This window comes from Emys orbicularis, chromosome 6, assembly GCF_028017835.1.
Source record: "Emys orbicularis isolate rEmyOrb1 chromosome 6, rEmyOrb1.hap1, whole genome shotgun sequence".
In the NCBI taxonomy this organism is placed as follows: Eukaryota; Metazoa; Chordata; order Testudines; family Emydidae; genus Emys; species Emys orbicularis.
The window spans coordinates 54,294,085-54,310,057 of NC_088688.1; positions in this window are offsets into that span (position 1 = coordinate 54,294,085).

The following is a 15,973-nucleotide window of genomic DNA, read 5'->3' on the forward strand; positions in this document are numbered from 1 at the left end:
AGAACTTGCACAAGGCAACACCACAAGTCACTGGGAGAATCAGGATTAGAAATCAGGAGTTCTTGGTGGTTAGCCCAACAGTCAATCCACTAGACCATGTTGTTTTAGGAAAAAGCAACACCCAAAAAACCAATGTTACTTCATGGACTATGTGATTCAAAGGCACAAATTCAGTATTTACATGCTGCACTGTGATATGAGAAAGATTAACAGAAAATTACTTCTAGATTAAATATTCTACACTACATTCATTTGCATATAGGTCAACCTATTGAATAATGCATGCTGCCTTGTACTTATTAACATAAGGGAGTTGGAATCTGCCTTTTGATCAATTAAGTACATCTTGAAGCCCAGGAAAAGAAAAGATTAAGTAGCTGCTGTAACAGACTTTTCAATAATTCTTTTGGGGAAAAGAATAAATGTAGTTTTCAGCAGAACAAAACTGCTTTCTACCAAATAGACTGGTCTGAAATTTTGCTTCCTGAATTTGGGATTGGCTTTTTCCATGATCTGATATGTTGAAGAAAAACTTACACATAATTACCTTTGAAGGATTATATCATATTGAGGACTACCTACTGATTACAAATGAACAACTTCTAGATTAATTTTCACAAATCCAAAATATTTTGAAAATGCCTAGTTTATTCTAGTGTAAATTTGAAAAGGGAATGCTGAAGTATAGAGAAATTAGGCACAAGTCACTAATCCTGCACTGAGAACTGTGCAGGTGCAGCACTGACTTCTGGGCAGGTGAATGGGTTTGCCTGGGTGGTTCTTATTGCAGGAGCAGGACCTAAAAATCACTTCTTTACTTATGCAAATAGGCCACTGAAGTCAATAGCACATTTGGCCCAAGTAATGAAGTTTTTGAGATCTACTGATGAACAGCACTAGGTAAGAGCTGGCTAGGTATCGTTTGCTTGCTAGTATTTTTATTATTATTATTATTATTTGGCATAGCTTTTGTAAATAGAGAAATCTGATTCTCCAATTTGACCTTTACTGGTTACTCTTCCAACAAGCCTAGAATAGCTGTGCACTATGACAACAGTAATCAGGAATGACATAACTGACAATGCTGACATTTAAATTGTCATTATTAGGCTTCAGTGTTAACATCCCATTAAGACAAAGGGGAAGTTCAGAACACTTAAAAACTACTGCCTTAGGCTGTCAGAATAACATTTCCTTCACAACTATTAAAGCTAGCTCAAAGCTTAACATTTCTTATAGTGAAAGCTTCACCTGACGTGGTCCAAGAACATTGAATCACCAAGAATTGTCTCAATCCACTTTATGCTAATGAGGGGTCAGCATTTCCTTATTTGTCTGCAGTGTTTGAGACTAGAAGTATATTGAAACAAAATGCAAATAAGAGAAAAGAGCAGTGAATGTTATGTTTTTCTGGTCTATGGAAATTGTTCTCCCATTATGGTGGCATCCACTTACCTAATGGCTGATTTTGCCCATCAGTGTTTTGAAGACCATGGGGGTGTAGTTCAATGTGGTTTTCACAGCTAGGAGAGGGGGCTGCTTTATATTACTTTCTCCTGCTCATGCCTTTCCTGATATTCCATTCCTGAGGTCCTATTGACGTCATCGCTTCGGGATTGGCGACTTTTGATCAGATTTCAATGGGATTTGAGTGCTGAGGATATTTGACAATCTGGCCCTTGGTGTATAAGTGACATTTTTGCAAACTCAGTACTGCCATAGTAATATTAGTTACATTTGGTACACCACCAATTACACACCCAATGGATGACAATCAGCACTGTGTGTCACTTCTGAACTTGATTTAGACTCTTTCATGGTAATTACACCCTCATATTCCAAGATACATTTGGCTGTATTTAGCCATCCTTGTCTATCACAGGTTCTGACTTCATCTCCAAATATTTGGAAAGGAAGAGCAAAGGGAGGAAGGAGACAGGAAGAATTAAGGAAGGAACAGAGAATCTACAGAATTTAAGAATCTTAGCTACTACTTTTTGGCCTGAGCAGCTAACCACGAATTCAGTGTCTTGCAGGTTGTTACATTTAAGAGGAGAAATTGATACTACCGCCAGTATATTTGAGACAACTTGTTTATTTACCAAGACTGTACCAAGTCCTGTCTCCCTGAACACAAGTGGAACCAGCAGCTGATAGATTTGTTGCTCACAGCCCTACACCTCTGTTAGCCAGCACCAGACTGTAAAGCCCACTTTCGAGGCTTCCTACAGGGCTACACATTATGCTTGTCAAGCTGCAGCTGGAGCTTCCATCTGTCTGTTTCTTTGTGCTTCTCTGCTCATCTCCCACTCACACACAGCACCTCTAGTCAAACAATACCCTTCCCTCACATAGTTCAAATGCTTGAGTGGCCTTGGGTGTGCTTTTGTTTTGGAGACCCCTATTATTTCAGAAAGAAGCATAGCTTTTTCTGGTTTCTTAAATGAAAGGTAACAGTTACACCCACAAGCATCAATATGGTTTAATCCAACATATGACATTGTAATGATGAAACATTATATGCTTTAAGCCCCTGTTTGGATCCTGAAGTTTATTGCTACTTCTAACTTACTAACACAATTCACTACAGTGGCTGTGAGACCAAAGACTTTTTAACACTTAGTCTTCAAAATTGGCATAATTTCATCAGAAACTGTTGTATTTCATTAAATTCTTGTTTTCAAACCCCTTCGGAGTTCAACTCTGGTGCAGAAGCAGCAGTGTAGTTAAAACATGTTAAAAGAGGTGTGTGTGGGGGGGACATTTTTGCAGCAGCAAATCAATTAGAAAGCATAGCAACCACCATCTCAGCAAGTCAATTACAACTTGGGCCAGCCTATTGTAAACTATGTTGCCACATGTGGAATCTGAAATTAATCCCTAGACTGATAGAGGCAACATGCCTATAATTGACTGAAGGAAGGGATTGTCTTGCATTGTTCAAGTCCTTTTTTCAATTTCTTTAAGTGGGAAATTAATTAGCTTTGGAGGGAACCTTTTTGTAGCCTTCCTCAGATAGAGAGGGATACTATCCAACAGTGTTTTCAGGGAGCAAATAGGCCAGTTGTACCTGACCCTAGCCACCTTGACTACAGTATTCCCTTATGGGTAAGCCTTAAAGGCATACAGGTAAATCTCTCTTCCTGTACTTTGCCTCTCAGAAAAACTACTAATTTCCTGTGAGCTTGTTTTATATTTCCTTAGCTATTAAAACCCCTTACATCTGTTACTCTGCAAATTGCATCCCCCATGTGATGCAAACCACATGGGTTTTTGTGTTTCCAGTTAGATATTAAATGTGTCTTGGCAACCAAGTTATGGACATGGTGCAAAGAATTATTTTTAAATAGGCTACATAAGATATTTTTAGCCTATTTTCTGATACCCTACGCATAGCCACCTGCCTTTAGATAGCTGACACCTCTTATAACTGACGGTGGATCTTCTGACATGTGACTCTTGATACACCCTGGTAATTGTTGGTGCTTGTTGGTTAGCACATTAGACCCAATATTGCACTACAAATACTGCCAAAGAAGCCCAGTTACAATGTGGTCATTCCCTGTCTGACTTACAAACATTGTCACAAGTTGTACTGTAGTGTAGACTGGACTTTAAAAAGGTCAGCTGAGAGCCTGGTTACTTTGAGGGAGGGCTTAAATCTTTTTGAAGCATTTTGATACATTATACTAAACATTTCTTATTGCCTGTCACGCCTCTGAAATTATAGTTTCCACTGGAATCAGGTTTCATAATTCCTGTAACAGTTGCATATTGTAGTGGCATCAAATCAACAAGCTAAAATATCAAATATGTTTCAGCTTGGGGAAAGATTAAAGGAGTAAGGGGTAAGTATGTAAACAAATCATGCTGAAAAGAGATTCAAATAATCTTCTTGTAGTTAACTATTAATTTAATGAAAAGAGACCAAGGGGAGTTAGAAAATGATTGTTGTAAAATACTGCTTGGGGACAATTAAGCATCTCAGAGTGCAATAGGCAAAATTGCTGACAACAGCTTTTTAATGAACGAGCATAACTGCCAAACTTTGAGCAAAATGTCCCCTGAAAACCCATGTTTGGAAAAGATAAGAATATGCTGACATTAGGGAATGGTGATCTCCTTAATTTTCCTACTCAACTTTTTTTTTTAATTAATGAATAATTTAGGATGCTACACGTATGGTAGCAAAAGATGGAAAATTGCTGAATGGTAAAAGTACAGGCTATGTTTTGTTGGTTTAAAGTTAGTAGTTCAGGACAATGTATGTTAAAAAGATAATTGAGTTGTCTTGATGTAATATTAATGACATAATAACAGAATGGAGAATGAAAAACAAATGATTAAAGTTTGGGTAAATGAATAACTGGGTATATGGAATGTTAGATGACACAGAAGGACAAATTAATGTATTAAAAAAGATCAGGTGACTGACGACCCAGTTGGAGAACACTGGTCCAAAGACTGAGATGACCATTATGAAGTGGAGAGCTTGGAACTTGGTACCATGCGACTTGGTAAATTGGGCTCCTACCTGTTCCATCTTATCTATCATATGATCTGTCATATGTATATGTCAGAAACCATAAGTGACAATAACTGCCTAAGTGTTTATAAATGAGGGCAAAATATTGATTAAGGCTAAATTTTGTAGACTCATGCCTCAGTTTTCCACCTTACACTATAACAGGTTGGTGCAATGTGACAGCTTATGTGTAGACTTACTGGAGAAATAGGGGTTGAGCCATGTGACTAGACAATCTGTGAAATAGTCCAGGAAAACCACCTGAACATAGTCTGAATAAAGACATGCTCCAAAACAACAACAACAAACATGGCTGTTACGTCATTCAGATTACTGCAACGTTTTATGCCAAAATTAATTCCAGATAAAATCTGATGTATGTGAAATTACATAAACATGGTCTAATAAAAATGTTTTAAGTGTTTTAGGTTTTGCTATCTTTAAGATTTCAACAACAACCATCTTCCTTTCTTACCTCCTTCTTTTTGAATTGTCCACTTCTAAATCTTTCCTTCTTATTAACTTTAATTTGATCTGGACAAAATTAGAATTACTGTGACAATTTAGCTCAGGTGAACTGCAGTAAACACAAAGTTATACCTGGAAAGAGAGGAATCTCTTGGCTATTCTATATGATATCATAAAATAAAATTGAGATTTTTTTATTTTGGTAAACCTGGTAAAATCTAGTAGTTTTGTAATTAGTATCTATAGTAAGCATTGCGATTCATTAGTGTATAATGGCGAATCATATCCATGAAGTTTGGCTAGACTTTTGGTCTCCCAGTGTTTAGTTTTACATTACATATGCCAAGGCAAGCGTTCACACGTCAGATACTCATTAAACAGCCTGTCCAGTTTTACTGGGTGCTATATTTGGAAAGATCCAGGCTGGGGAAAAGACCCCAAACAGTTTATGGGATTAGGCCTGCTGCCAAACTCCTTTTACCCAGCCTTCAGTGGAGAATTACAGCTCAGAGATGCCCCTCTACAGCATTCCCGACTCTCTCACTGGGGGACAGGCCCATCTACCTATCCCCAGTAGCACTGACTGGCCGATTTTGGGGCAGCTGAGAAGCTGAATGGCCTCACCTAACCCCAGGAGGATGGGGACCAGCTTGCTAAAGAGCTTCATTTGGCCAGGAAATCAGTCCAATCTTTATGCCCTATTTTTCTTTCAAAAGCTGTTATTGTGAGCAGGATAGATTATCCACAACAGTTATGAGTTAGGATGTTGACCACTGGGGCTAGTGGTTGCTTTGACTCTAAGAAGGTGATCTGTAGGTGTAAAGAAGGAATTATTCCCTTACTGAAGGCTGACCAAGCAGATGTGTGGGTTGTTTTGTTGTTGGGGTTTGTTTTTGTTTTTTGTTTTCAATTCCCCAAAGCACTCAGGAAGCTCAGTTTGAGTAGTAATGGAAAACAGAATAATTTCTCACAAACTTTAAGACAGGTGGCCAGTGTGATAATGGTGGTAAAGGAGTAATTTTTCTATCCCTATCCCAGTCCTGAGTACAGGGCTGAGAGTAGACTTGGTCTGGACCCTCCACTTTTAATTGACATGTGATGGAGGATTTCTAAGTTGAGTACAAATTGGGGGAACATGTTAAGTCCTTATACCAGAAAAGAGTGGACTGAAGGACTGTGGTGGTGGGCATAATCCTGTGAATTAATGGGAGGATGTCTGTGGGTAGCATCTCTTTATATGTGGTGACCATTTAGTGATTCTGCAATGAATCAGTTGTTCTGCTAGATTGATGCCTTGCTAACTATATTTTCTGACAGTTCTGCTGCATGTAGTTCATTTAGTGAGCTGTGGCATATGCTTACAACACACTCATTGTGACTGTTTCTTTCTTCAGTGTATATACAATGTATGTTCAAAAAAAGAGTATTGATTATACAGAAAAAAAACATGCATTCATTTTCCCAAAATGGGAATAGTAATCACATGTGTGACAAGAATTTGCATGCATGTAATGCCTGATTTGAGCATGGTGATGTGTAATTGTAGTACACAAGTACCAATTTGGTAATTATATCCTGAATGTTCATAAATAACCACCTCATTACTTAAAAGATAGATGAGATTGACTGTTGGCCAAGGAACTTTTCAGAGACAAGGTAGCAGAAATCTGCAATAAGCATTCAGGATAAAAATTTCCATAATTCTTCATGTAGTTGAGACTTCACTATGGTGACAATTGCAAACTAATCTGTACATTCATCAGGATGAGATCAGCTCTTGGCTTTTACAAAGGCTAAAAACATACCAGTGATTTGAATGCTATCAAACTAGTATTGTTCTCAGCTTCACAGCTTGTGGGCTCCCTACATCTGTGTAACGGTAGATCCACTTCTAAAATTACTATATTTTATAGCCTGTCCTCTGGGCTGTGGAGATAAAGGTTGGGGGGGGGAATTAAAACAACATGTCAGCCTCACACAGTAGTCCATATCAATATGGTCCCTGCTCCGCTCAAGAGTGATCCTGCCGGACGTGTATTGACTTAACAGGCCTGCCACTGAAAAGCTCTTCACTGGCTGTCAGACCTATTGAAAAAATTAATCTTTCAAAAATGTACAAATCAGCAAGCTGACTACTGCTCATTTCCTTTATAAAATGTATTTCCATGATAAAAAGGGGAGATGTGTTTTTTAGTTATTTAGTGCAACAGCTCTCTTGAACAGCTCTCCCGACTTAGGCACCAAATACTTATTTCATCCAATGTCAAATACTTAATTGTGATCAGCTGTTTGCCACTTTGTATGTCAGTGGAACCCCGAAAGAACTTTACAGGCGCTTGAAGTATATATATATATATACTCCACAAATACTCAGATGGAATATTTATCAAATTGTAAACCCTTTTGCAATGCTCAAGTAGATTTTCTTCTTACACTTAATAAACCAGGATTTATATTTCTGCTGATATCCAACTGCCTCAAATCCAGCCTTTGAGGGCTGGATAAACTGAAAAATGCTCAAGCCTTTCCCCCTTTAATTATTGTCATTGGGAAATACATATTTGATGCTCAGACTCATCATAAATCAAGCCTCTCCTGAGATTTATCCATTCGTAACTATGGGGTTAAAGTTAACCCCTGAGGTTCATCACCATTGCTGAATTAGGCCTGTTGCCTCTGTTATATAGTACATTTTGATCTCTTGAGGTACACCAATGTGCTCAGTCTGTCCCCCATTGTTGCGCTGGATTTCACATTCCTAGTCCTTTCTGCTCTGAAAGTGTATGCAACCCTGTTCACCCATTTGTCAGCCTCTTGCACAATTTGCTCCTGTGCCTTCATCTATGCAGCTCACTATTCCTAATTTGACCCCTCTAAAATCATCCCACTTTTAGGTCTTTGTCTAAAAAACCACTTTCTGCCACTTTGCTTACAGTCAATCTTCTTGATTGTACAAAACAACTTGTTTTGTTACCTCCACTCTTCCTCTGTACTTCTCTGCCGTTTCTCCTTGTCTAGAAAGCACCTAGTACGTTCCCCTTTAGTTCTGTTCATTGACACCCATAGAAAGGCATACTCTCTAGGGCCCAGATAGGATACTACCATTAAACAAATGCTAATAATAAAAATAAATTCACCAAAACACATTTCATTGATACTTTAATGAGATTATTTCTTACTGCAGTTAAGTAGATTTATTGGGTCAAGTGTTCCAAACTGGACAGAAAGCATTTCCTACAAAACAATTAGTATTTGTATCCAAATTCAGCTCATTGATATGCAAATTTTCACCAGAGTTCCTTTCCCTGGGCCCTCTCTAGGCTCTGGACAGGGCTCCAGCACTGAGCTGGGCCACTGCTCTGTGACATCCAGGTGGTTTTCCCACTCAAGCTCCAATTCAAAGAGGCTCAGCCCTGTGGCTAGGCCCCAGATAGGAGTGTCAATGAAGAGAACAAAAGGGGAATTAACAGAAATAAATCATCCCAGATCTGGGTTAAGGCTTTCTTCCTTCAAGGAGCTGTGATTCTAAACTGAGTTCACAAGTAAATAGAGAGGAATAGTCTTCTCTCAGAGTGAGTCAGCATCAGGCTCTCCCTCCCTGAGGGGCCATCAGATAGCAATCATCTGAGGCACTCCTGCCTTCAGTCAGCCCTCTATCCAGAACCTGAGGGCTGAAAGTCTGGTCTCCTCCTTGGTTTGCCCTCAAGCTAAACTGGGTTTCTCACTTGTAAACTCCTCCTTCCATTTCCTCCAGACCTCTCTCAGGTCTGACAAGGCAGGGGCCACCTGAGCCCAGATTAGCTCGTTAGCCCTGTGTTGCCTAGTGTGGGGTTTGTACATTCCATCACAAAATAGGTTAAATATATTTACCTAATTTAGCAAATATAGTTTTGGCTCAGAGAGATTACCACATTTACACTGGCCCAAACTTAAACAACCACAGAAATAATGATAAAATCCTCCTGATCTATCTGCCCTTTAAAATGAGGTCCATGAGACAACATTCCAGCTTCTCAGCTCTGTGACTTACCACTGTAGTTCAAGTTCGTGTATACATGTTGCATTATCCCTCCATTCTGCCTAGGATACCCATTCTGTTCTTGTTGTACATTCCTATGTACAAGAATCCTAGCTCACCTGCTTACAAAGTGAGCAGGCAGAGCCGGAGAAATGGCACCACATGAGCACTTCTTCCTGCAAACATTAACAAAGCTGGAAATCATAATGTCAAGCCCACCAATTTTGAGAGTGTACCTTTAAAAAGGGAGCATATTATTTTTTGCAATCTATAAATACAGCAGGAAAAAGTGTTTCTGCAATAACTCATCTGAAAGCCTTTTTTCTATCATCACGGTTTGTCAGAGCATAGAAAGAAAACATAGGAATGATATTTATTTATTACTAATTTAATACCCCAGTCAGCCTTTATAAGCCTGTGATTGCCTTTATATATACACCAGGGCCGGCTCCAGGCACCAGCTTACCAAGCAGGGGCTTGGGACGGCCACTTCGGAGAGGGGCGGCACGTCCAGCTGTTCGGCGGCAATTCGGCGGACGGTCCCTCACTCCTGCTCGGAGCGAAGGACCTCCCACTGAATTGCCGCTGCAGATCGCGATCGCGGCTTTTTTTGGTTTGTTTTGGCTGCTTGGGGCGGCCAAAACCCTGGAGCCGGCCCTGATATACACCTCTACCCCGATATAACACTGTCCTCAGGAGCCAAAAAATCTTACCGCGTTATAGGTGAAACTGCATTATATCGAACTTGCTTTGATCCACTGGAGCGTGCAGCCCTGCTACTCTTTCCCCCTCCCCCCCCCCGAGCGCTGCTTTACCGCGTTATATTCAAATTCGTGTTATATCGGGTCGCGTTATATCGGGGTAGAGGTGTATATAGAAAAATTTCAACTCATCATAGTTCCAGATATACTGTACTGGTATGATTTTCTTTAGGCAATTAAAGTATGAAGTCCCCATGGCGCTTGCTGGAGTGGTACTCAGTCAAGGAACTAAAGAATAAAATGTGTATTAATCATAGGGGGAATGACTAAAACAGGATAACATAATACTAGCAACTACTTAATAAATCATATCCATCAGATTCAAATAATCCTGTGGTAGTTAAGCTTTACCAATTTAGTTACAGAGAACTGCAGGTAGTCTGGATTTGTAGACATTAGATAATACTGAGTATCAGTGGGAAATGAATATTTTTCTAAATCAGTTTTCTGATTCACTTTTCCGTGTATTTTAAACGTTTCTGAGCTAGATTCTCCATTTGTGTAAATCAGCATAGGTCAACTGACTGACTTTACATAACTGTAGGATATGACTCTCTCTTTTTCATGTCTATACTAAGGCTGCTGTGTGATCATGCTCACTATGTGTGAAAACCTGGGCTTACTGAAGTCAACGACAAAACTAATTCTGACCGTCATCTTTTGTATGGCAACTTTGAAAAGCAACATTAAAGCCGACTTTATAATAAGAAAGTGATTTGTTCTAGTATAGAATGCAATAAAACCCTGGTACAATATGTCTATCACATTTGTATTGGAAAGAGGGCTTTCAAAGGTCAAGTACTGGCTTGTTCTCATGATTTCATACCTCAGACACTTACATGAGAAATTTAATAACAAGTAACAGAAATAAATAATATATTAGCTGTGGTGTAGATAAACCAAACCTAGCTAGTTTGAATTAATAAGCTAGCTAGGGTTAGCTTAACTACACCACAGCTAATGTATTATTCAGTTCTGTTTCTTATTACTAAATTTCTCATGTAAGTGTCTGAGGTATGAAATCATGAGAACAAGCCAGTACTTGACCTTTGAAAGCCCTCTTTCCAGTACAGAGTTGATAGGCCTATTTTATATATATAAACGGAGGCAAACGTGACATTTTTACATCAATCCCTTGCTGAAGGTCAAGAGATAAAGGATATGGTACAAAATTGAAGAAAATTGTCGAAGTCATTGGAGAGACCAGTGCTGTGTGTGTGTGTGTGTGTGGTTTGCATAAACAATGCTTGATATATATCCTCTGGTGGCAATGGTTGCACTGTGTAAAAAAGTATTTATACTGGATATTTAAGTCCTTATTTCTTTGTGCTTGTATTATAAGAAAAGTAGTAAAGTTAAGCACATGAATTTTTGCAGGATTAGGATCCACATCCCCTCTTAGCCCTCATTTGAAGTTTACATTTTACCTGCCATAACTTACATTTACATCACTCTGAGAGGGAGAGAGAGAGAGAGAGAATGTTTGTAACCTTTGTGTAAGCCTCCTAGATGCACACAGAGCACTAGCCTTTCCAATGACATAGGCAGTTTTCTTCAATTTTGTACCATATCCCTTATCTCTTGACCTTCAGCGAAGAATTGATGTACAAATGTCACTTTTGCCTCCACTTTAGATTCAGTGCTACCTATGTGGTTGGGGGGATAATTTTATATTTGTGAAAGACATCTCTACACGCTTCCACATGGGAATAAGAAAGCAGCCTTATGTACGGTCACACAGTTTTCTCATTTTCCTTATATCTTTGGTGTTTTTTATATTATTGTGAACACCTATAGCTAGTAAGATTGTAGTAAATAACAGTAAAATGTTTTCACTATAAACATTAGTAGAGTTTGGCAGGTTTGTTTAATTGAATAAAACCAATAGTTTTGTTTGTATGACTTTCTCTTGTGGGAGTGGCAAGGTGCAAGCGGTTGTGTGAGACAAATGGATATCATTCAGAAAATGGGAAGGTCAGCCCAAGTGAAGTGAACAGAAAGAAACATAAGTTATGGCAGGCAAAATGTAAATTGGAAATAATGAGGGCTAAGAGGGGAGTGTGGGCCCTAATCCTGCAAGCACTAGTGTTTAACTTCACTACCATTCTCATAATACAAGAACAAAGAAATAATCAATGAAGTTGATAGGCAGCCAGTAAAATTATTTTCCCCCACCCACACACATAGATCACAGTGGAATAACTGCCACAAGAGACTCTTAAATCCAAGAGTTTAGAAGAATTCAAAATAGGATTAGACATTTAGATGGATGATGAGACCATCTACAGTTGCATTACATAGAATTAAAAGGAAACAAATGCTTGTGCTTCAAGACAAACTCAGCTACTAAATTATGGGATTTTAAAAGAAACAAGCATTCCATAATTAACCATTATGGGGTATTTGAGCCTTCATTCTAAGGCTCTGGTATTGGACACTATTGGGGAGAGGATACTGAATGAGATGGACCACTGCTGTGACTTTGGAAGGCAAATCTTCTCTATGATCCTAGTGACTAGTTTCTAAGGTATTTCACTGAATCCATTGTATTGTCTAATTCTTTGAACCTCTAAAACTCTCCCTTGCTAACTACTGTACAGTAGTCAGCCTTAAAACTTTCCACTTCTGATTTAGATAAAGGAATTATCTTCAATATTCGCGAGTAATATATATTCCCTGTACTTAGTATGTTTGCTTCATTGTCTCCTAATGGACAGTTTTTCATTCCAGAGAGAGAAACCATATTTTCTTGTTATACTTTAATGTAATTGGCATATACTTTCACAGACTCATTTTGCTGTAGTTAGTATAGGACTGCAATAGCATACTATACTGTGTCCTTTACTATATTAGTCAATAACTCTGTTGTGTGCAGATTCTTACTGTTTCTTCTTTCCAGAATTTAGTTTACCTACCTAAATAGAGAGGAATTAAAGAGTCAGTTCTGGTACATTAAGACAGTCAGGATTCAATGTAAGAAAATATACCCTTTCCAGTGTGCCTAAATACTGTGTTCTATTAGGAGATAGTCTGTTAATCTTCTTCCTCTGTGCCACTATTCATAATTCCCAACTTGAAATACATTTTATTAACTAGCAAGAGCTTTAGGTCCAAATCCTCAGCTGCACTGAGCTTAGGTTGGGCACAAGAAAGGACGATGGCTTTCTACCACCTTTCTCTTCCCCTGATCCTAGGGGGTGCTTCAGTCCTCAGTAGAACCAGTGAGAAATTTTCCAATGAAACAGAGTTTCATGAGAAAATGTTAATTTGTAGAACCCAAGCAGTTTCATGTAAAGTGTTCATGTTAGACGAATTCTCGTCAAATTACCGCCAAGGTTCCAATGGAACCTGGTCTTGTACAATTATTATGGCTCCCTGCCAGCTCACCTGGTGGTGTGCTGGGGCTTCCAGAATGCATGGTTCCATGGCAGCCCCACCTTGTGGACTGCCACAGAGCCAGGGACCCAAGGAAAGCCTTATTTTTTGGTCAGCAGTACCCCTCTCTATAATTTAGAGCAGACTAAAGCCTGTCTTAAATTACACAAACTGTGGTGGACCCACAAGGACCTCTCCACTGGCAGATTATCAGATGGAGAACATAGTATCTACTCTCATCCTGGCATGCCTCTTGCAACCACCTTCTACCTACTCCTTTGGTATATGGTGTCCTATGCCATTGAGGGGGGGAGCAGGTGGTATAAAGCAATCATTGATTTTTACCACTCCAGGGGAATTCCCTTACACCAGAAGACTCCTCAGCTGTCTCCTTAGAGTATCTTTCCAGCTGCAATGTGCTGCCTGACTGGCCAGATTAAAGGCCAAGGCCATAAATTCTGGTTGGTTTGTTGTAGTGAAGCAAGATTGTATAGGCCCAAAACATTTCCTTCCTCTGTCCTTAAGGAACACTGGTAAAAATAGAAGCTGTCTGAAAATCAGAGTCCTTTGGCAGTCTCTATGAAGGTATGTAATTAATCATATGTTTGAAGATTTCATACTGAGGATATAGCTATAGTTGGATGGGAAATACAGTGATACATATTGGAGAAATGTCATTGCTAATGTGAAAGCATTTCTTAAACCAGAAAGAGAAACTTTGGTTCAGTTTTAATGGCTACACAAGCCACTGTTATTTCCCCGTTCAAAACACTAGATGATAGTCATGACTAGTGCTTCTGCTTCTGGTGATGAGAGCTGTAGAAAATTCAGATTTAAATTCTAAACACTGTGGAACAGTAAGTAATTTCACAAACTGTGGCCTAACTGGGGCCAAACAACCAGGAGGTTAAAAGATAATGTAAAGAGTTGCACACCAGAAGCTATTTGAAAAGTACAGCAACAATTTCATTTAGTCCTACAAAACCTATGAACAATGCTACATACTGTTGAGTGGCATCTAGTGGCACAATTTCTATTAACTGACCATTTTTTATACAGACATCTCTTTTGTAGCGCAGTCTAGTAACAATGAGCTCAGGGAACTACAGCTGGTTACCATGTCTGCCACTGTCCACTACTGAAAGGCTATGTTATTCAAGAATCAAAGGCTTAATTTCTCACAATGGAATTTTCTCTCTGATTTTTCCTTTTCCTCTGCTTACCTCCCCACACACTTTTTTTTTTGGTTTCTCCATACCCCAGGCCATGCCCCTGCCCCTTTTCTTTTACCATTCTCTGTCCCTGAATCTGTTTCCAGTGAAATTAGCTGAGGTTAGCTTCAGTGTTAGTGTCATAACTATAAAGGGAAGGGTAACAGCTCTCCTGTGTACAATACTATAAAATCCCTCCTGGCCAGAGACTCCAAAATCCTTTTACCTGTAAAGGGTTAAGAAGCTCAGGTAACCTGGCTGACACCTGACCCAAAGGACCAATAAGGGGACAAGATACTTTCAAATCTTGGTGGGGGGGGGAGGCTTTTGTTTGTGCTCTTTGTTTTGGTGGTTGTTCACTCTTGGGACTAAGAGGGACCAGACATCAATCCAGGCTCTCCAAATCTTTCTGAACAAGCCTCTCATATTTCAAACTTGTAAGTAAACAGCCAGGCAAGGCGTGTTAGTTTTATCTTTGTTTTCTCAACTTGTAAATGTACCTTTTACTAGGGTGTTTACCTCTGTTTGCTGTAACTTTGAACCTAAGGCTAGAGGGGGGTCCTCTGGGCTCTTTAAGTTTGATTACCCTGTAAAGTTATTTCCCATCCTGATTTTACAGAGATGATTTTTACCTTTTTCTTTAATTAAAAGCCTTCTTTTTAAGAACCTGATTGATTTTTCCTTGTTTTTAGATCCAAGGGGGTTGGATCTTGATCCACCAGGAGTTGGTGGAAGAAAGGAGGGGGGATGGTTAATTTCTCCTTGTTTTAAGATCCAAGGGGTTTGGATCTGTATTCACCAGGGAATTGGTGAAGAGTCTCTCAAGGCTACCCAGGGAAGGGAATTAGCACATTGGGAGTGGTGGCAGCGGACCAGATCTAAGCTGGTAGTTAAGCTTAGAAGTTTTCGTGCAGGCCCCCACATTTGTACCCTAAAGTTCAGAGTGGGGAAGCAGCCTTGACAGTTAGACACCCTGTTTTTCAGCCAGAAGTATAAGCTTTCAATCACATTGTTTGCCATTGAACTTGTGAGTAGTAACAGAGTCCATGGAGACATCTGCCATGAATGATGACATCTTCCTTGTCCTTCCTGGAGCACTGTGCAGACCCTTGGAACAAACAGTAATAAGCTTGCTGAATCAGACTGAGGATGAAAGATACCAGTTTCACCCTGTTTGTGGGTGAATTCTATCATGTGGGGAACAAGTTTCTCTCCTGTTTGATTATGATATCTTTTAGACCACTACCTCCAGTTTGGGCATTATGATAGAAAAGAGTTTTGAAAAGCTGCTTGGAGTTTTCAATTCTCAACAGAGCTGAATAATTTTTTTCTGAGAACGTCATTGGCCAAACAAATGCAGGTTTGGTTGACATGCCGGTTGACATGCAACTCTGTTACCTGCTTCCTGAGGGACAACAGTCCCTTCTCACGCTGAGTGGTTCCCACTGCCTGGCCTTTCATGGGCAGGGACACGCAGGCCGCTTTCTCAGCAAATCAAGACCAGAGGTTGGTGGAAGCCTCCACAGTCAAGATACCTGTCTGGCAGAGGACTCCAAAAGTGCATGGAGAGGAACATGTCATTTTCCCATTGAAATGTTTTCCTTGTAGAATATCT